Below are 23,088 nucleotides of genomic sequence, written 5' to 3'. Positions count from 1 at the left end.
TTCATCTTTATAAGCTCCTGTATAAGGAAATGGTTCTTGGTTGGTTCAGGAAATATGTTACTAACTTTATATTTTGTGTGAAAACACCATCTATTCCCTATAACGTAAGTTGGACTAAACTTAATCATAACTGTTGGGAGAATCTTCCTTTTTCTTTTATAATCAGAGGTCCCTTCTTTTTTAGAACTCTCTGAACTACTGGGATAACTCTTTCTAACTTAGTTTAATTCATTGATTTTGTCTGCTGGACATATCTGGAAATTTTAAGTCTCTATATTTACTATGCGTGAGCTGCAAAACCCCTTGTGAAGTTGTAGGAGTTTCTGGAGGCAACGTCACATCAGATAATAGATTGATTGGGGCATTGCCCACATTTAATCTTCAGTCTTAGTCTTTATTACTTAGAGAAGCCGTCTCTATTGGACTGGAAAGATACAACATGCTCTGTTCGCGGATCAATAGAAAAGTAGTCAAAACGAGAATAAGGCAACGAATGTACAGCCAAGAAGAGTATAGTAAGAATAAAGGTAGAGGCTATAAAGGTGCAGCCATGTGAATGGGAAGCCTTGAACCAACACCTCCTTCCTGCAGGCATGCTTCCTTGAAGCTCTTTGTCTAACGCAATCTCTCACGCAGACTCCGCATAAGGTGGCCTGGCACCCACTGGTCACAGAAAGATGTCCACTCAGCTGGACATACCAGGAACCACAAATCAGAAGCCATCTATCCACCACAGGCAGCTTTATGGAAGTTGCTCCGCCCACCTGCGCCGGCCTCTCTTTGCTGAACCCAGCTAAGGACTCCTTGCAGACACATCTTCATGGCTGTTTTGCCTGCTGTGATCTCTGCTCCTTTCCAAACGCTTGCTTCAGCAGCTTCCCCTCCATTGTGCCTGTGCCTCTCGGACTGGGTTCCCATGGTGGTTGGATATTGAGCTGCTTGTTAGAGGAGGAAACGGGTTGTTGTGTACAATGGCAGGCCTGAACTGGCCTGGAGGCAGGACAGACGTTCTCCCAGGTGGGACTTGTCAGGGCACAGGACAGGCATCCTGCCACTGGGCCCTGGGTCACTGTGGTGAGCAGCAGTCACACTGGAACTTCTCTTTCTCAGAGAACAACGGGTTAAATCTGACCTGATTGTCTTCTCTAGGGAATCCAGGTCTCCACCAACTCCTGGGGGATGCCTGGGACTTGAGTCTATGCCAGGCTCAACTCCTGTCCAGAACCTTTCATTCCAGAAGTTTCAACCAAGTGTATGTGGCGTGGCATGTAGGTATGAAGGTTAACTAGGTAAGCCAGGTTTTACAGAGAGAGTTCGGGTACAGACAGGTTTAAGGAGACAGGTGGTGTCCAGTCCATCTAGAGAATGAGAGGGTGGCTTAATCAAGGCCAGAGAACATGCTTTCAGAGCGGATTAAATGTTTCATCCCTGGCCCTATTAGGAACAGGCTGCATGTTGTTTAAGAGAAAGAAGTTTAATAGCCTTCAGCCCTTCAGAAGGCTTCAGAGCTAGAGAACAAAGCTCACTCAGAAAAGTCAAGGTCGGGCTGGGAAGGTGGCTCAGTGGTAGAGTGCTTGCCTTGCATGCCTGAGGCCTGGGTTCGATTCCTTAGCACCACATAAGCTAAAAAGAAAAAAGCCGGAAGCGGTGCTGTGGCTCAAGTGGTAGAGCGCTAGCCTTGAGCTGAAGAGCTGAGGGACAGTGCCCAGGCCCAGAGTTCAGGCCCATGACTGGACCCCCCCCCCCAAAAAAAAAACAAAAAAAGAAAAGTCAAGGTTTATGGAAGTGGCAATGTGGCTCTAGAGATAAAGCGCTTGTCTTCAGCTGAAGAGCTGAGGGATAGCACCCAGGCCCAAAATTCAAGCCCCATGACTGACAAAAAATAGTAAAGTCAAGGTCCAGATCCTACTCCTGTCCTCTTCTAGTCCCAGCCTGAGCCTGAGATCAGTTATGAAAATCAGATTTAAAGATATTGACTCCTTGTAGACAAGGCTCACATTGACAGGGAATGGGTGAACACCTACACACATGCTTAAGGTCTACAACAAAAAGGAAAACACTGGATGTCCACCCACAGTCCACTGTCCTCACTACCAAGCACCACTTGAGAAGGCATGACATTGCAGTTGCTTAGATCCAACCATTCCCCGATTCCTGACAGGGTGATCCAGTCCCATGTGTCTTCTGATCCTTTTTTTAAAAAAATGTATCCCAAATCTGTCATGATGCACACTAATGGAATGCATAGTGCATCCTTCAGAAGTTTAGGTAAACACTATTCACAAGGAGGAGAAATGCAGATTATTTAAGACTTTTCATTGCAACAAATAGAAGGCCATGGGTGTATGTTTTCTTCTCTACAGTTCCAGCTCATTGGGCATGTAGAGGGTAGAACATTCTCAACTCAGGGTGGCCAGTATTGGGAGGTCTATTTGTAGGGCTGAGGGAGTGGGAGTCAGAGAGAACTTTACCCCCCGCCCCATCCCCAGGCTGTATTTCTACATTTCCTCAGTGTGATCTTGCTTTGTTGAGAGATCTCATAGACTTTGACATCACCCAGCCATTATTGTAAGCTCCCTCTGCCTATACAAAGTTGCAGCTACAGAAGACCACAGACTTCCTCTACATCAAGAAGAGGGCAGCATTCTTCCTGGTATAGCTCTGAACCAGCAAAGCTGCAATCACTAAGATGGGAGTCATTTGTTTGGTGGGGTCTCTGGTGTCGCCATGGGAGATGCCATACTCATTGCCCTCCTGCAGCGTCTGAGCTTGAACAGCCTGGTAGAGGGAAATGCAATTGCCTGATATGAATGCTCAGGACACAGGCTTCACCCAGGGACAGTGCCATAATCTCCCACAGCAGAATGTCCCATGGTGCCATGATGGAGGCTTTGGAAGCCTTTCCAGGGTTCTACAAGGCCAGCTGCTTCTGGGATGCTCTGCATGCCAGAAGGTTCCATGGGCACCAGCCTGTGGATTCACCAGTGCAAAGAAGGCCTTTGGATGGCTGGCTGCCTCCCAGGTTCAAGAAGTTATCAGGGTCACTGTTGCAGCAGTATCAGTTCAACCTTTCAAAGACATTAAAGTCATGGGTCCTACCTTAGATCCATTCAAGTCATGGATCCCACCTATGGATCCTTGCCTCCAGAGCACTTCATCTGTGAGACCTTTCAGTCAGCAGTAGAGTAGATAGGGAAAGAGGCAGGTCCATCTGAGGGCAGCCATATTGTTCAACTACCTGAGTCTCTCATAGCCAGGACTTTGAGTATTCAAGAGTACCATGTTTTCACTCCAAGTGCTCCACCTGTATATTCCCCAGCTCAGTCTCATCATAAATCATCATGTTGCTACTTCTAAGTCCATGACTTAGAATGACTTCATTTTAGACCATTTGTCTGTCCTACTAGGCAAAGAGAAAGTGACAACCCAGAGTCCTGCCCTTTAGGAAGACATCTCCTTATTATAGTCCTTCAAGGCTAGCTTCCATCAAAAATCTCAAAAGATCCCAGGAAGATAAGAGATGTGATAAGTGGATTCCACCACCTCCACCAGTAAAGAAGAAGGACTCCAAGCCCTCTGGTTGGCCCAGAACAACATTAACAGCAAATCCAAGTTATCAAGGCGAAGCGGAGGGTGCTGAAGTAGCTGGGGTTCTGTACGCATGTCAAGCACCCCAGACGAGCATTCCTATGCATTTTCAAGTCATAAAATGTGAACGTGATCAAACCCTCGTTCAGACTGCCTGGGTAGTCCCTGATGTAATTACATGAACGATAGTCTGTGACCAATATTTTTGTTCACTTCCAACCAGAGACCATATCGTGTGTGTGCACCTACCTGGCGACTAGGGTGCTCCAGTTTTTACTGCCTACTCATTCTCACAGGTTTCTTCTTTTCTGGACACTGGAGAATAGGAAATTCAAGAAATACGCATAGAGATGCTTTGGCTGTACACCAGGAAAAGGCCTAACTGAATTTTTAGAAAGGGAAGTATCTAATGGCAAACCATAGTCAGGATCCATTGTACTTTACTATAGTTGGGTATTGTTTATTGCTATAAGAACTGGAGCATGAATTCTGTAAAAATTTATCTTATTTTTATACAGATATAAGTGCAGACATTGTTCTATTTAAGTGGTTTATTTCCTTACCTGTTGGTGAATACGTTAACACTTCTTTGCCTGCACGTGCAAAGATTTTGACAAGAAAATAAAATATAAATCTTGTTTTTCCAAAGAACTAAAACACACATCCAGGTAATGAGTGCAATAGCCTGGAAATAGGGAACATCAAAAAATTGCATGGCATTGAGAGGCGAGGGTTCAGCTCTGTAATCCGGAGGATTTGGGGACTAGAGCTTTTTGACTGCAATCCTCCTCAACCTGTGTTATAGTCCTTGTCCCAGGCCTTGGTGGGCATATCTGCTGCTGGGGGAAATGTTCCCTGTCATCAACGTGGTGATCAGGATGTACCAGTTGCATGAGCTGAGCATTGAGTGTGAGCAGCCACTGGAGGTGTAAAACAACAGCAGTCTTCAGGGAACGGGCTCTTCTGAATCCACTGATGCAGGTTTCTGTCTGGATTCTCCAGACCTTGGACAGGAAAGAACACCTTGAAAATCCCATGAGGAGGATAAATTATGAGGATAGATTCCTTGCCTTAGAAGATTTTGGGGTAGAGCCCAGTTTGGAATAGGAGCCATTCCAATTCTCTGGAACATGATATCTTTCAGCTCATTGACTAGGATGAAAAAAAGGGAAAAGAAGCACTTGAGTTTAAGAAGGTCATAACACCTGCATCTCATGGTTGCCTGTATGCCCATGGACTAGATGAGGGTAAAGATGACTTCTCACAGAGGCAGAACTCAGCCCCAGCTCGGATGCTTTCTTCACATGAAAGAGATGTGAGCAAGGGAATTTTGTTCCTCTTTTCACACTCCAGTCACCTGTGACAGCCAGTTTGTCTGATGAGGATGATGGCTTCATGGACCTTCTTGATGGAGAGAATCTGAAGAACGATGTGGAGGCCCCATCGGGCATGGCAAGTCTCTGGACAGCACACATGGTTATGAGAAGAGCTACAAATATTGGCAGTGGGTGGGGGCTGTTTGCCTCCGCTTCCCAGTGTGACTCCAGCATTTGGTCAGCAATGAAGGGAACAGAGCAATCTCAAGAGGATTCTCCACAGGGAAGCACAAAGTGGCAGAAGAGCTTGGCTGGAATCAGTCCTGGAGGGACACTTAATCTACAGGGTTCCTGAGATTCTACACCAGTCTGTCTCTGACAAATTCCTCCAAAGGGACCATAGAGAAAAAATATCAATACACAGTCAATAGTATTTTACTAAAAATACTCCTTTTGGGGAAAAAAGATTCATAGAAGCTTTTATGTGTTTCCTCTCCGACTTCAGAAATCGTAAATTTTCAAAGTGCTCAAGGCCAGAGGGTAAGGACACAGTTTATTATACAGCTTGCACATGTTGCTCTTGGGTGTGTGTGTACTGTTATTGGAAAGTCAACATTTCTGATTTAAAAAGTTTTAAATCTTGTGAAAAACATTTGTTTCACTGCAGAATTGTTTATAAAAATTCACTGAAGCCGGGCGCAGGTGGCTCATGCCTGTAATCGTAGCTACTCAGGAGGCTGAGATCTGAGGATCATATTTCAAAGCCAGCCCTGGCAGGAAACTCTGAGATTCTTATCTCCAATAAGCCACTAGAAAACTGGAAGTGGTGCTTTGGCTCAAGTGGTAGAGCGCTCGCCTTGAGCTGAAGAGCGCACGGACAGCGCCCAAGCCCAGAGTTCAAGCCCCTGGACCGAAAAAAAAATATTCACTGAAAATTGTGTGTCTGTTTCCTACTAGTCACAGCATTTGTACAATGTTGCTTTTTAATATATAAAAAAAGGAAGATTCCCAGGAGGAGGAAGGGAAGGAGTACCTGAGTAGCCAAGAAACTGATGACAATGATGGTAGTGATCCAAGCTCTCCCTGAAAACATCACCAGACAACACACTCAATTGTGGCTGGATAAGAAGTGGTCCTAGTATCTCAGTAGTCCCAGGCCATTTCTGTCCTAAGATGGCTAAAGCCAGTTCAGCCAGCTCAATGAATTGGTTACTGACATATCCTGAAGTAGAAGATCACGTCAGATGTAGGGAAAGAATTCACAGAAAAACAGCCTATAAAAACACATTAAAAACTCAGGCAAATGAGTACAATATCCTGGAAATAGGGAATATAAAAAAATTCCATGGAGAAAAAGCACAAAGCAGATCAGGAGACCAAGATTAAGTCTCCATATACAGATACACATCATGGCTGGGCACTTAGGTAAAAGGAAGGCTAGACACTGCATGCTGTGTCCTGTTTTTGTCTCCTCTTGAGGTATAAGACAGATTGTAAGGAAGAGTTCTGGCAGGCCACGGGCACACACTGCTGGAGCTGGACTTGGGTTCTTGTCTCATTCCTGACACTGTCCCAACACTGGCATCCTAATCTTCAAGCTGCCTTTGTCCAGGATCAACCTGGCCCTTTAGTGATGCTGACACATGTACCTCAGCTTCCTACTCTCCTGGAAGCTGCTGTCCCTTGGGCCACAGGATGAACAGCAACCACTGATTTTCAGACCCCTGCCTCTAGCCTCACTCTCCATCAATAGAATCCCAGACATTGTCCATGGAGCAGGTAGAATCCTGAGCCACCTGTGTAGGACATGGGAACAAAGGCTAGTCACGCAGGAGTCTAATGACAAGTCAGAAGAGTGATCAACACCTTTGTCTCTGATAAGGCCAACACAGGCACTCATTCAAGTAGGCATCAACTCTGGTTGACTTTCCTCATCTTCTAGACAATTGTTGAATAAATATAAAAGCCTATTAACCAATGGCTATCTGGCTAAACCAAGGCTAGAAGCAGCTCTACCAGATCACTGATTCTTTTTTTTTCTTTATGAAAGATTTTTTTTTATTTTTATTTTTTGTGAACATACTGTACAGAGGGGTTACAATTACATGGGCAAGATAATGAGTACATTTCTTATCAAGCATTGCAGCCTCCTCCTTTGTTTACCCTTCACATCCCTTCCCAGCCTCCCCCTCGTCCCCCCGCCCAATCCTCCCTCCCACCCAGCAAAGTTGTAAAGTTCGTTTTTGACATGACAACTTGTACTTCTCATTGTTGCAACGGGTCCACCTGTATCCTTAAACGACTTGTTTTTCCCCCATCTCCTCCACAAATTATACTGACATCAAATATAGTGAAAGCAGGGGTTATACTGTGGGGGAGGGACTTAAAAAGCAACAAAGAAATAATCTTATAAATACGTTAGAAACAAATGCATCAAAGAAAAAAATCATTAAAATACATATCTAAGGGTTCATTTTCCTAACATCACATTATCTGACCTTTTCTGCTTGACTCATACATATACTAGATATTGCAAATAAGGGAAACCATGGGACCTATATTTCTTTGGGCCTGGCTTACTTCACTTAATATAATTTTTTCCAAGTCTTTCCATTTCCTAACAAATGGAGCAATGTCATTCTTTCTGCTGGAGGCATAGAATTCCATGGTGTATATATACCACATTTTCTTGATCCATTCATCTACTGAGGGGCATCTGGGTTGGTTCCATATCTTTGCTATGGTAAATAATGCTGCAATAAACATAGTTGTGCTGGTAGCTTTAGTGTGGTCTTGTTTGTAAACATTTGGGTAAATGCCCAGAAGTGGGATTGGGAGATCTTCACTAGCCATACAACGGATAAGGGTCTCATATATAAAATATACCTGGAACTCAAAAAATTAAATCTCCCAACAACAAATCCTCAAAGAAACAACTGCCCAATAAATAAGTGGGCTAAAGACTTAAAGAGACACTTCTCTGAAGGAGAAAGAAGGATGGCCAATAGACACATGAAGAAATGCTCAACCTCCCTAGCCATAAAAGAAATGCAAACCAAAACAACATTGAGATATCACCTTACCCCAGTTAGAATGGCAAAAATCAAGAACTCTAACAACAACAGATGCTGGAGGGGATGTGGACAGAAGGGAACCTTACTTCATTGTTGGTGGGAATGTAAACTTGTTCAACCACTTTGGAAAGTAGTATGGAGGTTCCTCAGATAACTGATTCTTAATGATGCATGCTTTCTAATGAAGACAATTCTCAATAGCTGAGTAGTCAAGGGTTTCCTTTTAGAATTCTAGACCAAAGGAAGGCACAGACAGTGTCACTGAGTGGTAGGACTCCTGTTCACAATCACTGCATGTTACCCATGAAAAGCATTTGGCCAGGCCCCTTGGGGAACAGCCCCCATGGGCCATGACAAACTGCTAAAGGTAATCTATCATGGGTTTTCTATCTATCATTGCTTTTCCTTTCACCTCAAATGCTACCTTTGGGGCCAGCAATGTTGTATATTGATCAGAGCAAGTTCCTCCTTAGGACACAGGTAAGTCAATAATGTCAGGGTTAAGGCTTTCAGTGTGCTGAGCCTGCGTCATCCAGCAGGAAAGTCTGTCTCTCTACACCTCCAAGGCATAGGTTCTCTGCCCCACCTCAGAGCTTAAAGCTAGTGTCAGAATAGTCTCAGATTCTCCAGGCTGATGTTGTATAGGTTTGTGAAGCTACAAGAAGATCCTGAGATGTTATCTCCCAAGAACTAGGCCTTTAAGTCCCATCTGACCATTAAGTTTGCTATACTCTCAGCCTCATTCATGTAAGAAGGCCTACCTCTCCATCCCTGCCATGTCCATTGCTGAAGCCCTGTCAGTGCAGACCTGCTACATAGCAGTCAGATGTGAGCTCCATCTAGTCCAAGTAGACCTCGCCCCCAGAAGACTGTGCTTCGGGCTACAATAGAAATATAAGTAGATAGAAGAACTCTTTAATGAAGGGGAGCTACTGGGCATCAATCAGGGCCGCATGAGCAGGCTCCTGAGAGCAAACATACAATCTGATCAAAGTCACCCATAGTACTTGGGTATCACCAAGTGAAGTGGCTTCTGCTCACTGAGGAGATGTGGAAGACACAAAGAAGAGGCACAACTAGGAGCCAGCTCTTCCTTCTTCCCCTCTAAGAGACTCTGCAACCCAAATGTAGACAGAAAATGTAGACAGCAAGCATTGTTGATGTTCATAGATAGTCTTAAACTACCATTTACTAGCTAATGACGACATAGATCTTTGCCTTTCTAACCTCTCCCCCCCCCCAATTTTTAATAATGGATACAGAAAACGTCTTAAACTGAAGCTTCAAGAAGAAGCATTTGTTCTTGCTGCTTTCGTATCTCTCATCAAACTTGGTCTTGTCCTCCCATTGGGAACTTTGAATTTCTTGCCTAATCAGGAGAAAAGGAAACAGACTTTTGCCACTCAAATATTGTGGAAATACCAGCACTAGTAGTATCATCTGCTATTATTCCACATGGAACATTATGAACGCGTTAGATTTTTGGCTAGAATAGATCATTTAGATGCTTCTAGATATTAAGAATAAAGGCTTATTAAGACGTGGAAGCCAAACCATCCTAAAAAACAAGGCATCTCTAAAAGATCAAATAAGACTCTCGATCTACTCTAAGACTAGATCTAACCAGATACAAGATACAAGACATGCCACTAAGTTGGGAATTTTTAAACCATGAAGAATACTTTGGGTCAATAGGGCAAAATCTAAAGTACCAACACTCACCAATGTAAGCAGACAGAGGTAAGGAAAGGGGTTATAAGAGAGCATATGCAATCTGAGCTCATTTCCCACATAGAGTAAAATAGAAGAATTACCAAATTGTCTCTGTAGCCATCTCCAGAGATGAAACCATGAAGTCATTCATCATTCCTCTGCTTTCTTTAATGGCAGTATACTGCTCTGATCAAAGAGAAAAGCTAAAAAGCAAAGAAGAATCTAGAGAATCTAGAGAAGTGCACTATGTCTTATTTCACTAAAGCCAAAGGCTTGATAGACATGAAGCTCTTAGAAATGGTCCCTGTACAGCCTCCTCTGTTCGTTTTTTTGTCAGTCATGGGGCTTGAACTCTGGGCCTGGGTGCTGTCCCTCAGCTCTTCAGCTCAAGGCTAATGTTTTAGCACTTGAGCCACAGTGCCACAGACTCTGCTGTTCTATAGAAAAGTGTGCTTGTCTCTCACACTAGAGATGCTTGAAAAGACTTGTATTTTCAGGACAGTCTTGAAAGGGATAGGAGTGGTGGATGAAGTGTTCCATGGTCAGACTTGGTTACACCACCTCTCTGACAGGAAGCCCACCATGACTGGTAAAAATTTGCACAGGGTCTGCATGAGGGACAAGAAAACAAACCCTTCTTTCCAAGCTTGGTTGTTTCCACACATTGCAGAAAATGTAACCTTAACTTTGAGACAGAATGATTCAATGCAATGGAAAGTTCTGGATAGGCAAGTCACAGGCCAATTCCAATTATGAAAATGTAAACAAACCATTAAAAAGTTAAGCTAATTATGACCACAAAGTGATATTATAAATGAAGTAATCCAGACCCAAAGAAACACAGGTTTCCCTTATTGGCAATAATTAGTATATGTCTATAATTAGTATATGCACATACGACCATATAAGATGATGCTAAGGGAAATGAACTTCAAGATATGGACCCAAGAGGTTTTTCTTTGTTGTTTTTAATGTACTATGTGATTTCTTGTTTGTCCTGTCTGTTCTTCCCCCTAGGGTATATCCAACGCCTGTTGTCACTGTGTGTGATTTTTGTACCCTGGATTGTATATATGTTTATTTGAATTGGAAAGAGAAGTGAACAACAGAGTCACGAGACAAAGAACAAGGGGGGAACCAATGCAACAGTGACATACACAAGACAAGATGCAACTTGAGGGGGGATTGGGGAGATAGGGAGAGTAGGAGAAAAGCGAGGGAAGGGGTAAGAAGTTCAACAAGAAATGTACTTATTACCTTACTTATGTAACTGTAACCCTTCTATACATCATCTTGACGATAATTTATTTTAAAAAACAGTGGTACTGGGAAAGCTGGAGCAACATGTAGAAGACTAAAAGTAGAGCCCTCTCTTCTCATCCTGACAAACTATTCAAAATAGATCACAGATCTTATTGAAAAGAACTGAAACTCCTGGGGAAATCCAACACACACACACACACAAACAATTGTCACACTCAAGAGACAACACCCAGAATGGGAGGAAAATCTGTGGCTATCAATCTTTTAGCTGATGAATAGCTGGCAGATTATATAAATAGTCCCCAAAACTTACTAACACCCATAATGTCCTAACATAGAGTCATCTGCTCCAAAGATTGTGGATATCACCAGAAAATTCTGGGACATGATTGTCCTCAGCAATCACAGGAAGACAGCCCACAAGCCTGGGGAAAGAGAAAGCATGAGATTTTCCTGTCACTTATGCAGATATAACCGGGAAGTGGGCTCAGGAGCAATGGGAAGATAAAGCCAACAGGGCTTTAGGAGAATATGCTAAGCCTAAGAGGCTAAGCCAGGAGAGGGCAAAGGACAATTCTATTTGATACCACTGGGGAGCTGCTGCTAGGATGCCTTCTGGAGGCCAGATCAATGACAGTTGTATTGACCTCGCCAACAAAGCCGCATCATGGAAGCAGCAGGTGACTTATCAAGAGGCAGTACCAAGACAGAAGCATCTCGAACCCTCACCAAAACTTAAGAAAACCAGGCAGAAGTAGCTTAACAGGCACAATGCACAGGGCAGCAGGGGCCATGGACAGGAGAAGTGCTTCAGAATGAGGAAAGCCGAGTAGGACACAAGCAGGGTAACTGAGCACCCAGGAGGGAGCACAAGGCTTATATTTGCAGGGAGAGCTAGTTGTGCAAGATAAGCCAACAGGATGCAAAGCTGCATCCCAGAATAGATGGAGATGCTGTAGCCCTCATGGTTCCCCTAGAGATGGCCATACAACTTGCCACCATGAGCAATATAGCCTAGTATATGTTGTGCCATACCTGGAGAGTAAAGTAGACAAATAGGACAAAACTTGAAGGGTATTGAAGGACAACAACAGGTTTAGGCTATACCTGTAAGAATAAAGATCTAAGAAAGGGTTAGACCCTGACCTCCGACAGTCACATAATGTATATACCACCTGCCACATACAAGGTATATGTGCTGCCCAAGTCCAGGGATGGAAGCACCATGTATGAGGGAGAGATCATGTTTTACACCAACCAGGAACCTTGCAGACCAACTCTCCAGATGCCCAAGCAATGAGACAGGTGACATACAGATATACCTACCATAGCAGGTAGAAAGGCAACTTGAAGGCCAGGAATGTAACTGAGTCATCCACAAGAAAAAAAGGTTTCACTTCATCCTAGATACATCTTCTGCATGGCTGACCATGAGTCAGTATTTTGCATCTCAATGCCTTAAACTTCACCTCCTGACCTGCTGCTAAGAGGCCAGACAGGTTCCTGGAGTCCCATTTTTTTCTTTTTTTAGGATTTAAAAAATGTCATTATTGAGATTAAGTGATTACATAAATTTCACAGTATTGAGAGATTTTGATACTTAGTCACAAACATTGTAACCTTTACAAGGAGAACTGACAGGTTTTTTTTCTTTTTGTCTGTCCTGGGGCTTGAACTCTTGGCTTGGGCACTATCCCTCAGCTCTTACAGCTCATGGTGAGTGCTCTACTGCTTGAACCACAGCACCACTTCCAAGAACTGACATTTTCATGGTCTATAAAACTTATGAACACTGTAGACTTTGACAATACAACCATTTCTTCCAAATCAGTTGATATGTATATTGCTTTCCTTTTGCTTAGTGTAAGCTCTTCCCTCTTTCTCTTTCACTACCTCCTTCCCATTGCTGCCCTTGAGTTGCTTAGCTCACTTTCATCAATGTCCAGTACAGCTGATGGGCCCTCTGCTGTATTTTTTTTAACCTGTTTCCCTTGGAGTCCCATTGAGTCAGGAAGCGTCCATCCTCCATGGTTTAGCTTTCTTGGGATCTTTCCAATTCAAGTCCAATCTCCTGAAAATAGCCAAGTGGATTGATCCACAAAGGTCACCACTGAGATCAACACAAAGTCATCCACTGAGGTCACCAAAGCCTTACTGCCAAACAAACAAGCTCTGCCCAGAGAGGTTTCATGAACATAGACCATGCCCAGTTTCTAAGGCTATGTCATCCGACCCATGAGAATCAGGCCACACAAGTTATATAGGAGAAATACCACAGATCCAAGCTACACTCAAGGTCAGTTCACTGACCTTTACTGTGGCTATTTGCTAGGATGGAAGAAACACCACAATCTTGCTATACCTGTGAATGCAGGGCTCAGTTACTTATGTTTAGCTCACAGTGGGCTTAAGATGAAGGAACTGTGAAGAAAAGGAAGCGAGGCTTATGCTGCTGCAATCTTGGAGACGCTTTGAGGATGAATTTGGAACAGTATCAGATAAGGAAAGAGTAGACAGACTCATGCCAGAGAAAGTGAAGAAGAGAAGAAAGGTTCAGACTGATGACGGGTCTGATGCAGGCTGGGAAGAATACTGTGACTACATCTTTCCAGAAGATGAAGCTGCCAGCCAACCTAACCTCAAACTTCTGGCTATGGCTAAACTTTGGAAGAAACAACAGCATCTTGACTCAGGATGCTTCCTCTAAATGTTGCCACATTTTGGTGTTTTATATTTTTATTTGTAATGTTGTAAAATTTTGTAATATTGTAAATGTTGTAAAATTTTTCCTTGTTGGAAGGAATAAAATAAAATAAACTCTTACCTGTCTCAAGCATGTTGTGGTCTCCATTTATTGAAACTTACATTAGAGAACCCAACAACCTGGCCCAGAGGTTCAGCTTCTCTAAACTTACTAAGGATACTTTGAAAAGGAGGTCAGGAGATTAGCAATTATCAACCTTCCCTCCGAAGAACAGGACAACATTGTCCTATATATGTATAAATGGTAGTTCTTTGTTTTCATATGGAAGATATTGAAGTACAGTTGTTTATTTGATAGTATTACTTAGTACATATATAGTTGTTAATCAATTCACTGGGGATGGACATTTGGCTCAGACACTTGAAGCTGTTAGGAACACCCACATTGCAGACTTGGGATGGACATCCACTTTTAGTATACTTGTTTTGATTCCAAGAAAGAGATTGCCAAGTCCTATGGTACGTATGTATTTATTTAGAAGCTATTATAATAATGTCACAGTGCAGATCAGAAGGAACAATTCTGCCCAACTAGAGGTAAGGTATGTGAAGTACTGTTGGCAATGTTGACCATGTTAATTCCATCACAGGTCTTCATTGTAAGCACCTCTCAGGCTTGTTTCTTGAAATGTCACATCTGACCTTTCCCTATGCCTGGTTGACTGGATTAAGGAGGTCTGACAAACAAAGCTTCTGCTCACCACTGGCAAGCCATGTGGATGTCCAGACCTAGTAACCCTTCGGCCCCTGCAGGCACCTGACTTCCACCCCACTGCAGATCCCAAGGGAGATCAGTCAACTCATGGAAACATGAGGAAGAATGATTTTTGATTTAAGCTCTGATGGTGTTTGCTTGTAATCCCAGCACTTGTAAGACTGAGGTAGGAGGATTGGGTGTTTGAAGCATCCTGGCCCACATGGTTAGGCCATGTTTAAAAGAATATATTTTTGGTTATTGTTGTCGAAAAATTATGGATATTGGATAGACAACAGGAACAAAGGTTATCACCCCAAAGTAGGATGTGACCATAAAACCAAGTAAGCTGTCAAGTCATTTCCTGTTGATTTGGTGAGGTGTGTTAATTTCTGAATGGATGGTAGGGGAAGGCAGAAGAAAGGATTTAAAACTTTTTGCTATTATCTGTGTCAGTATTATTTTCTTTTTAGCTTGTGACATATTGTAAATTGCATCTTCTCTGCCTGCAAATCCACTGTCCATACCGTTGGATTGATTGAAGAGCCGTCGGTCATACTGAACTTCATTTGAGGTGCAAGGATTGGGGACACCCCAATGACTTCAGTGATTTCAGTGATTATCTGCTGTTCCTTTTTCTGCAGTTCCGATCCCTTCCCAGCAGCTGCCCAGGAAAGATAATGGTCATGCCCTCTCTCTTTTTGCCTGTCCTGCTGGATCACATCCCTCCTACATGGGTGCCTCCCTATCATCTGTCCACATGGGTTTTGATCCCAGCTCTCCTGTCGCTGGCTTTTGGGCCATCACTCTAAGTTTACCTTTCATTCTGAATCCTTTTTCTCTCCACTTGGGCCCATCTTTCCACAGTGTCCAGAGCCTTCCAGTCAGCAATATAGAGAACTTCAGCCAGTTTGGCAAAGTTCTCATTGATGTGTACCATCCAAAGTCCTCTTCCACTAGCGGCCAGTTGCTTGTCTAATGGAATTGTATAACCCTTTGCATTTTTCCAGTTGGAAATGCAAGGAGGAATCTTCCACTCTTGTTGCTTCTTGGCAGTCATTTTTTGACTTGGAGAGTGCATGACAGGTGCAGGAGGAGTAGGTGGTCCCTGGGGAATCTTCTTGTTGATCTTGAACCTCAGAGGTTCCATTGGATCTTTCTGCATTACTACCATCTGAATTAGCCTCTGTGTAGCTCCAGAGTTAAATGCCACTCCTTGCTGAGATGGTGTGTATCTCATATACTGAGTGCGAGCCAGTTTATCAGCTGCTCCAACTGGCATGGCTGTGGCAACCTTTTGCTAGACATACGTGTCTAAGGCTACCCATGTCTTTGCTATGAGCTCTTGAGAACTTCTTCGCCATTTCTCTGTGGGTCTGGAACATTGGTATTCATACCCTCCTTTGGCTCCAGGTCAGTATATTTGCTGTAAATGACCTTATCTTTTGAATGTCTTCGTTGAGCAATTGCATCGTACTCAATTCTTCCTTCAGTATCGACCTGAATGGCCAGTGCATTTGACCTGTTTTTTTTTTGTCATCTCTATCCAGTGGATACTGGGCCACATGGATCTCTGGAAAAGCATCATCAAAGTCCTCTAACAAGCAAGATATACAGCCTTTTTGGTATCTGTATGAGGGAAGTTTCTCTGCGGGAAGAGGCCAGGGAAATCTGCCATGGACTGTGTGATTCTGCCTTCTCTTCTGCTTCAAGTTGGTCCTGAGATAGCTGAGTAGGTACAGGTAAAAAGCTGGCGAGTGCCATCTTCTTCAGCAAGAGTTGATTTAGTGAAGAGCAGGAGCAAACGGATGTCCTGCCTGAGTTGGATGCATGCACAGTGAGAGCATAGGGCAGGAGAGAGGAATTATATAGGAAGGGCAAGGAGGAGGTGTGTCCACAGCGGATGTGGAAATGACGTCAGAGCTGATGGATCTTCTCACTGGCAGGAAGAGGCCTGACTGGGGCAGATAAGCACAAGACCTCAGAGGATGAGGAAGTGACCTCAGAGCCTGGGGCCCTTGCAGCCTCAATCAGGGGATTGACACTTCGATGTGATTGATTACTTGTTTCCCACAGGTGATTTCTGGAATGGCTACTGAGCTTTCCTTTCTAGCAGAGAAGAGGAGGAGAGTGGGCCAATGTCATGGGCATACCTAACATTCTAGCCTTTTGACAATTGAGAAGAGCCACTGATTCTCTCTGGCTATTTCCTGCTGACAGCGGGGGGGGGGGGGGGGGGGCGGTCATTTTTAGGGATAGAGGCTGAGATGACATCCCGACTGGTATAAAGCAGCAGTAACAGTTCCTTGGTTGTGAATGTATATATTTGTCTATGGAAAGAAGTCTTAAGAGGCAGGGGCTGAATAAGAAGTTGAAAGTATAGCATAGAATGAAAAGTTCTGTTCCACTTTAAAATGGGTGACTTGATGCCCTTAGTGGTTCCCATGGTACCAACAGTGGTTTGACTGGATTTGTTCTGGGGAGGGTTATGGGGGAGGGGTGAGGACGTGACTGGACCACTTTTCACCTCTAGGTCTGAGGAGCTAAAGACCAGTCATTTCCACATGGAAGTGAGAGGGGCAAAGGTGGTCCAGTGATGTAACAGGATAAGGGACAGAGGACAGTAGCACTAACTCCTGGTGGCCCACCTGTAGGTCAAAAGTGAGAGAGGATTCAGGTGGACCTGTTGCAACAATGAGAAGTACAAATTGTCATGTCAAAAACGAGCTTTACAATGTCAGTGGGGGGGAGGGGGGAGGCCAGGAAGGGAGGGGAAGGGTAAACAAAGGAGGAGGCTGCAATGCTTGATAAAAAATGTATGCATTATCCTGCCTATGTAATTGTAACCCCTCTGTACAGCATGTTCACAAATAAAATAAAAAAAAGTGAGAGAGCCTGGGAGCTGATCCCAGTGACAACTCCTGAGCATAGTCAGGTGTGACAGACCAAGTAAGGGAAGGTATGGCCATGAACACACAAGCACATAAGTGCATACACATGCCCATGTGTAGGTATGAAGGTTGACTAGGTAAGCCAGGTTTTACAGGTTTAAGGAGACAGATGCTGTCCAGTTCATGTAGAGAATGAGAGGGTGGGTTAATCAAGGCCAGAGAACATGCTTTCAGAGCAGATGAAATGTTTCACCCCTGGCCCTATTAGAAACAGGCTGCATGTTGTTTAAAAGAAAGGAGTTTAATAGCCTACAGCCCTTCAGAAGGCTTCAGAGCTAGAGAACAAAGCTCACTCAGAAAAGTCAAGTTTGGGCTGGGAAGGTGGCTCAGTGGTAGAGTGCTTGCCTTGCATGCTTGAGGCCCAGGTTCGATTCCTCAGCTCCCTCTGCCTATACAAAATTGCAGCTACAGAAGACCACAGACAGCCTCTACATCAAGAAGAGAGCAGCATTCTTCCTGGTATAGCTCTGAACCAGCAAAGCTGCAATCACAAAGATGGGAGCCATTTGTTTGGTGGGTTCTCTGGTGTTGCCATGGGAGATGCCATGTTCATTGTCCTCCTGCAGTGTCTGAGCTTGAACAGCCTGGTAGAGGGAAATGCAATTGCCTGATATGAATGCTCAGGACACAGGCTTCACCCAGGGACAGTACCATAGTCTCCCACAGCAGAATGTCCCTTGGTGCCATGATGGAGGCTTTGGAAGCCTTTCCAGGGTTCTACAAGGCCAGCTGCTTCTGGGATGCTCTGCATGCCAGAAGGTTCCATGGGTACCAGCCTGTGGATTCACCAATGCAAAGAAGGCATTTTGTCCATCACAAGCAGAACTGATGTGGAATCAGTGACACCAAGTATTACATTGAAAGTCCTGAGTGTTATAAAAAATGACTGTGTCTGTCAGACAAAGAAGGTAAAAATCCAAGCAAGAATCTTATAAGGCAAGTGGCTCCATCCTATCACAGGAGTCGAATGCCAGCAATTGGCCTTTGGCTGGCTGGCTGCCTCCCAGGTTCAAGAAGTTTATCGGGGTCACTGTTGCAGCAGTATCAGTTCAGCCTTTTAAAGACATTGAAGTCATGGGTCCTACCTTAGATCCATTCAAGTCATGGATCCCACCTATGGATCCTTGCCTCCAGAGCACTTCATCTGTGAGACCTTTCAGTCAGCAGTAGAGTAGATAGGGAAAGAGGCAGGTCCATCTGAGGGCAGCCATATTGTTCAACTACCTGAGTCTCTCATAGCCAGGACTTTGAGTATTCAAGGGTACTGTGTTTTCACTCCAAGTGCTTCACCAGTATATTCCCCAGCTCAGTCTCATCATAAATCATAGTGTTGCTACTTCTAATTCCATGACTTAGAATAAATCATAGTGTTGCTACTTCTAATTCCATGACTTAGAATGACTTCATTTTAGACCATTTGTCCTAGTAGGCAAAGACAACCCAATGACAACCCAGAGTCCTGCCCTTTAGAAAGACACCTTCTTACTCTAGTCCTTCAAGGCTAGCTTGCATCAAAAATCTCAGAAGCTCCCAGGAGGATAAGAGATGTGATAAGTGTATTCCACCACCTCCACCAGTAAAGAAAACAAAGGACTCCAAGCCCTCTGGTCCTTGCCCAGAGCAACATTAACAGCAAATGCAAGTTATTAAGGCAGAGCAGAGGGTGCTGAAGTAGCTGGGGATCTGTGCATGTCAAGCACCCCAGACGATCATTGCTATGTATTTACAAGTCTTAAAATGTGAACGTGATCAAACCCTTATTCAGACTGCCTAGGTAGTCCCTGATGGAATTACATGAACGATAGTCTGTGACCAATGTTTTTGTTCACTCCCAACCAGAGACCGCATCGTGTGTGTGCATCTACCTGGCGACTAGGGTGCTCCAGATTTAACTGCTCACTCCTCCCCACTGGTTTCTTCTTTTTTTGGCACTACAGAATAGGAAATTCAAGAAATATGCATAGAGATGCTTTGGCTGTATACCAGGAAAAAGCCTAACTGAATTTCTAGAAAGGGAAGTAGAGAAGAGTAGCCTTACAGGAAGCCAAGTTGAAAGCAAAGGGACTGAATATGGATGAGACCCAGCCCTGTCTACCTTGGGTGGCTTCTCCTGGGCCTTCAAGCTGTCATCACTTAGATAGAGAAGCAATAGCCAAAAGAAGTCACTGGCATCCCTCAGTGTGAAGATGATCAAAGAGGAACCTGAAAATGTCACTGTACATTGGACCTGAGTCGGAATTTGCCAGTTCTTCCAATATATGGCTTCAATTGTCTGTTAATACCATGAGGGCCTCTGATGCTGAGCTGTGAACTTGAAAGGGTTCAAGAGCTTGGAATGCCAGCTCGAAGTGTCCTGGGAATGCTCAGAGCTGAGCCTGAGTAAGGCCTAACGGTCGAGGCTGACAGAAGTAAAAGTTATTACCCCCAGTTGAGTGGGGAGCTGCTTGAACACTATGAGTTTAAGGCCTTGGGGATAATGTGGATGTCTGTTTTATGGAAGGAATGTTTTATTATTCCCTTTTGCTCCCTAATGATAAAGGAGTCCATTATTTCTATGTATACAAATTATACCTCATTAATGTCTATAACCACAAGATACATTGATACCTCGTGTGTGCAATGATCTGTAGTTGTCCCTCCCCCTGAACTGAACTCAATAAAACTCTTCTAGGGACACCTTAGGACTTGGTAGCAGGAATCCCATTCAGTCACCTGGCTCCCCAAGACCTCAGTTCTGTGGCCTGGTTTCCCATTATTGTCTTGTCCCCAGTCACAGCAGTCAGCAACACTTTCTTTTGCATCAAGGAAGACCCTTCTGTACAAAACACCCCATCACAAAATTTAATCAGACTTGTCAGTATGGAAGGGTACAAACACCTAACTCAGTGTAAGTCAGCAAGAACATGAAATCTTCCAGTATGAATAAACTCGAGCTTGAACTTAAAAAAAGGAATCTGAAGACAGATCAGGTTTCCAAAAGCTCTTACCATGGTGTAAGAAAAGACAGCAAAAGAAGCAACAAGAGAAGCAGCAAGAGCAGACGTGTGGATCAGTCGAGGTCATGAACGGGGTCACGGGTCTAGATCACACACTCCCAGAAGACATTGCAGCAACAGGCGGAGCTGGCCTGGGACACACAGCTTGAGGTCCCCCAGCAGGTCCCTCAGCCACAGGGAGGGCCATTGGGCCACCACAACCACGCCTCTCCTCACCTGGAGGACAGTGCACCAGAGACGACTTAAAAAGCGCAAACAGACCTGGCCATAGGAGGAAAAAGTCCTGTTCTCCATTTAGTGCAAGCCTCACTATCATTCCTATGCTGCCAAGCATCACAGACACGAGAGGGGCCATCACAGGGACCTGGGCAACGGTCTGCTCCTTCGAGGGGTCCACAAGGGCAAGCACCACGGCAGCAGCCGCTTGGGCCACGGCAGACACAGACGCCGACCCGTGCGTCATCCTGAGCCCAGGTGTGTGCACTCAGTCCCAAGTGATTAGGATTTGGGTTCTTCAATCTAGGTCTATAGAAATACAGAGGACATTTTCTTTCGAGAAGAGCTATGTTGAAAGTCTTTCGCACAGGAAAATGCCCTAGCAGTATCTAATGGCAAACCATAGTCAGGTTTGATTGTACTTTATTATAGTTGTGTATTGCTAAAGGTAATCTATCATAGTGGTTGCTTTTGCCTTTCACCTCAAATGCTACCTTTGGGGCCAGCAATGCTGTATATTGATCAGAGGCAAGTTCCTCCTCAGGACACAGATAAGTCAATAATGTCAGGGTTAAGGCTTTCAGGGTGCTGAGCCTGCCTCATCAAGCAGGAACTTCTGTCTCTCTACACCTCCAAGGTACAGGTTCTCTCCCCCACCTCAGAGCTTAAAGCTAGTGTCAGAATAGTCTCAGAGATTCTCCAGGCTGATGTTGTATAGGTTTGTGAAGCTATAAGAAGATCCTGAGACGTTATCTCCCAAGAACTAGGCCTTTAAGTCCCACCTGACCATTAAGTTTGCTATACTCTCAGCCTCATTCCTCTAAGAAGGCCGACCTTTCCATGCCTGCCATGTCCATTGCTGAAGCCCTGGCAGTGGAGACCTGCTACATAGCAGTCAGATGTGAGCTCCATCTAGTCCAAGTAGCCCTCGCCCCCAGAAGACTGTGCTTGGGACTACAATAGAAATATAAGTAGATAGAAGAACTCTTTAATGAAGGGGAGCTACTGGAGCAAATATACAATCTGATCAAAGTCACCCATAGTACTTGGGTATCACCAGTGAAGTGGCTTCTGCTCACTGAGGAGATGTGGAAGACACAAAGAAGTGGCACAACTAGGAGCCAGCTCTTCCTTCTTCCCCTCTAAGAGACTCTGCATCCCAAATGTAGACAGCAAGCACTGTCAATCTCCAGAGGTAGTCTTAAACTAAAATTTACTAGCTAATGACCACGTAGAACGATGGCTTTCTAACCTGCCCCCCCCCCAATTTTTAATAATGGACAACGTCTAAATTTAGACGTCTAAATCTGAAGCTTCTGGAAAAACACTTGTTCTTGCTGGTCTCCCATCTCTCCTCAAACTTGGCCTTGGTTTCCCATTGGGAACTTTGAATTTCTTGCCTAATCAGGAGAAAAGGAAACAGACTTTTGCCACTCAAATATTGTGGAAATAACAGCACAAATTGTATCATCTGCTATTATTCCACATGGAACATTATGAACATGATAGATTCTTTTGGCTAGAATAAGTCAATCATTTAGATGCTTCTAGATATTAAGAATAAACTCTTATTAAGAAGTGGAAGCCAAACCATCCTAGAAAACAAGGCAACTCTAAAAGATGAAATAAGACTCTCCATCTACTCTAAGACTAGATCTAACCAGATGCAAGACATGCCACTAAGTTGTGAATTTTTAAACCAGAAAAATACTTGGGGTTAATAGGGCAAAAGCTAAAGTACCAACACTCACCAATGTGAGCAGACAGAGTGAAAGAAAGAGGTTATAAGACAGCATATGCAATTTGAGCTCATTTCCCACATAGAGGGAACTAGAAGAAGTAACAAATTGTCTCTGTAGCCATCTCCAGAGATGAAACCATGAAGTCATTGATGAATGACTTTGCTTCCCTCTGCTTTCCTTAATGGCAGTATACTGCTCTGACCAAAGAGAAAAGCTAAAAGCAAAGAAGAATCTAGAGAAGTGCACTATGTCTTATTTCACTAAAGCCAAAGGCTTGATAGACATGAAGCTCTTAGAAATGGTCCCCATACAGCCTCCTCTGTTCTTTTTTATGTAGTCAGTCATGGGGCTTGAACTCTCGGCCTGGGTGCTGTGCCTCAGCTCTTCAGCTCAAGGCTAATGCTTTACCACTTGAGCCACAGTGCTACAAACTCTGCTGTTATATAGGAAAAGTGTGCTTGACTCCCACACCAGAGATGCTTGAAAAGACATGTATTGTCAGGACAGTCTTCAAAGGGATAGGAGTGGTGGATGAAGTGCTCCATGGCCAGACTTGGTTACACCACCTCTCTGACAGGAAGCCCACCATGACTGGTAAAAATTTGCACAGGGTCTGCGTGAGGGACTAGAAAACAAACCCTTCTTTCCAAGCTTGGTTGTTTCTACACATTGCAGAAAATGTAACCTTAACTGTACTTTGCCGCTTTGAGACAGAATGATTGAATGCAATGGAAAGTTCTGGATAGGCAAGTCACAGGCCAATTCCAATTAT

The 23,088-nt window shown here is 44.1% G+C and overlaps 3 pseudogenes; 2 read left to right on the top strand and 1 right to left on the bottom strand.

Annotated features, from left to right (window-relative positions):
* The first annotated feature begins 3,117 nt into the window (after positions 1–3,117).
* On the top strand, positions 3,118–5,378 carry LOC122122236 (annotated as a pseudogene).
* A 1,262-nt stretch (positions 5,379–6,640) lies between these two features.
* Positions 6,641–16,175, bottom strand: LOC122122235 (annotated as a pseudogene).
* A 1,720-nt stretch (positions 16,176–17,895) lies between these two features.
* LOC122122234 overlaps positions 17,896–23,088 on the top strand; it is a 35,101-nt pseudogene continuing 29,908 nt past the window's right edge.

This window comes from Dipodomys spectabilis, unplaced genomic scaffold, assembly GCF_019054845.1.
Source record: "Dipodomys spectabilis isolate Male_0828 unplaced genomic scaffold, ASM1905484v1 ptg000207l, whole genome shotgun sequence".
Classification (NCBI taxonomy): Eukaryota; Metazoa; Chordata; class Mammalia; order Rodentia; family Heteromyidae; genus Dipodomys; species Dipodomys spectabilis.
This window is presented reverse-complemented; position numbering and strand designations above follow the sequence as displayed.